The following is a 2,932-nucleotide window of genomic DNA, read 5'->3' on the forward strand; positions in this document are numbered from 1 at the left end:
GCCTATGATTCTCCAGTCTTATGGGCATGGTCCATATTGTTTTATTCTTGCGGTACTTTTAGATCATCTGATGATTCATTGTGTTGATTTGTTTGTTTTTAGAGACGGAGTCTGTCAGTATATGCCCTGGCTGTCCCAGAGCTCTCTGTGTAGATCAGGCTGGCCTCTAACTTAGAGATCCGCCTGCTTCTGCCTCCCAGTGCTGGGATTAATGGCATGCACCACCACGCCAAGCTGTGAGGCTGACACCCTCAGGATGCACTGATGTGGGTTACCAACTCCATTGCTCCTGCTGCCGCTGTGGCTACAGCTGATGGCCTTCTGACCAAAGTCACAGTGCCTCTGCTCTGTGCTTTCACGAATACACCAAGATTCTGGGTCTTCTCCTTCCCCTTCCATTTTCTTCATGTTCTTGGCAGCGAGCCCAGCATCTTTATTTCCATCAGCTCTTGCTTTGCTCTGGGAGAGAGATCTGCTGAACTCTAATACCATCAGCAAAACTGTCAGCCACACAGACGGGTGGCAAAACTCTGCCCTTCATGGCACATCTCAGGGCCACAAACTGAACATGGTAAGACAGGAATGAACTGGCTGTGGTACATAGAAAAGGGACTTGGTTATTGACAGGGAACACCATGATCATTACCAGCATTTAGCTTATTTTTTTTTTTGACTTACAAACGCTTCGTCTGGAAAATATATTAAATAGGGTGACACTGGCTCAGAGAGACCAGTTAGCCCGCCTATGTGGATCCTCGCTTCTAATTGTTACAAATGTGTGCTTGTGTTGAAGGAAGTGTGGACAGAGGCCAGGGAACTGTAAAAAGAGGCCATGCAGCAGGAAAGAGGGACTATCCTGAAAGGGGACGAAGAGGGTAATGTAGAACACAGGTGTATGAACGGAGAAAGGTGGAACATTGGGAGCAGAGGGTACGGTGTGGGGGACATCAGGGAGAAGGTGGGAAGAGCTCAAGGGAGAAGCGTTCGAAATGACGCGTGAAAAGACCATGGGCGGGGACTGTTACTTTGTACACTACTTTCAAAATAACTGCCAACAGCTGTGATGCCAACCTGGTCTAAAGAGCAAATTAACAGGCCAGGCAGCACAACCTAAGACCCTGTGTCAAAATTACTTAATTTAAAATAAAAAGCCCTAAAGATTTTTTTTAAATGAAAATCATAAGGGCTGGAGAGATGACTCAGTGGTTGAGAGCATTTGCCATTCTTCCAGAGGACCTGGATTAAATGCCGAGTACCCACACGAGGGCTCACAACCATTTAAAACTCCAGGTCCAAGGGATCCATTGCCCTCATCTGGCCTCAGAGGGCACAAGGCACACACATGGTAGATGCAGAGACATAGAGGCAGGCAAAACACTTATACACAGAAAATAAATAATGATTAAGTGCTTTTAACTAGCAGTAAAATATAGAGCTTCTTTTAACTCAATACCTAAATATATATGTGTGTGTGTGTGTGTGTGTGGTATATCCCTACAAAGGCAATTAGTTAATTAACGTCACAGAGTAGATGAAGACCACAAATTACTCATGTTTATGTCATTAATGCTGAGAGTACCTCCAATTTTTCTCTAGTTCTCCCCTGTGTATGGGTCATTGGGTAGGAGCCCTCAAGTTTAAGGCCTGCCTTGGCTACAGAAGAAGAAAAAGGCCGTCCGAGACAGCAACATAAGACCCTGTCTCACACTAAGAAGTGAAAATACTGCATGCTTGGGTATGTGACGCTGTGTGGGTCACCTGCCCAGCATGCACGAGCCCCAAGTTCAAGTCTCAACACCACAGAGCTCAGAAATGATCTGAGTAGCCTAACAAAGCAACACCCTCATACAGAAGCAGAATGGTGTGGTATGTGAGATGCTTCAGGTCCCGTGGGCACCTAGATGCCCATTTAGTATCCGGGAATAGAATAGCTCTACATTGTCTTCATTGCTCACCTGTTATTCTTCAAGAGTAAGCATGAAATCAACGAAGCGGACTTGGGTTCCCTGTACACAATTAGACGGTGTATACAGCTGACCTGGGCCTAAGTCGTGAGAGCAACAAAGGGCCCATTTCTCCTGTCCCCACTTCTGGTGTTCAACTGCTCTCCATCTTTCCCCTCTGGCTGTTTTTAAAGACTTGGTTGGAGAAACACATCGAACAATATTCTTTTCTCTTTTTTCAAAAGTTGGAGATCCTGAAATCGATGATGCTCCTCAAGAAGAGAAGAAGTTAATTTATTCAATTAACCAGTTTTAATCAGTGAGGGAAAGCAAGACACACACGGTTAGACCCTGGGGAGGACGCAGAGAGGTTCAATGTAATCCCTTCTTTGAAATACATAATTTAATTGAAGAAGCAAGGATAAATATATTTTAGAATTTAAAGTGATACAAGTACAAGACATAAGTGGTTAAAGTGTATGATAATTTCTAATTACACGATCAAACAAACAAAAGTGGCATGATCCTATACACGTAGTGTTAAATGGCACATTAGATAACCCATGTACTGCTAACGAAATTCAACACTAGTCTTTTGGGTTTTGTTTTTCAAGACCAGGTTTCTCTTTAGCTTTGGAGCCTGTCCTGGGCCTAGCTCTTGTAGACCAGGCTGGCCTCAAACCCACAGAGATCCACCTGCCTCTTTCTCCCGGGTGCTGGGATTAAAGGCATGTGCCACCAATGCCAGGGTTACACCAGTCTTTTTAAAGAGTTTTTTTTTCTTTTAAAAGCATCACAAATTCTAATATTCTATGTTCTAGACTACTCAAAAGTCAGTTGGAGTCAAAATTCTGTTTAAAATATGTATTCAAATAGTATTAGATCATTTGGCTATATCTAATCTCCAGCCCTGACAAAAACTCTCTGCAATGGGAAATAAACCGAACTTCAGGCTTATAAAGACCATCTCTGAACACACACACATATAT

The sequence above is a fragment of the Microtus ochrogaster genome, unplaced genomic scaffold (assembly GCF_000317375.1).
Source record: "Microtus ochrogaster isolate Prairie Vole_2 unplaced genomic scaffold, MicOch1.0 UNK8, whole genome shotgun sequence".
NCBI lineage: Eukaryota > Metazoa > Chordata > Mammalia > Rodentia > Cricetidae > Microtus > Microtus ochrogaster.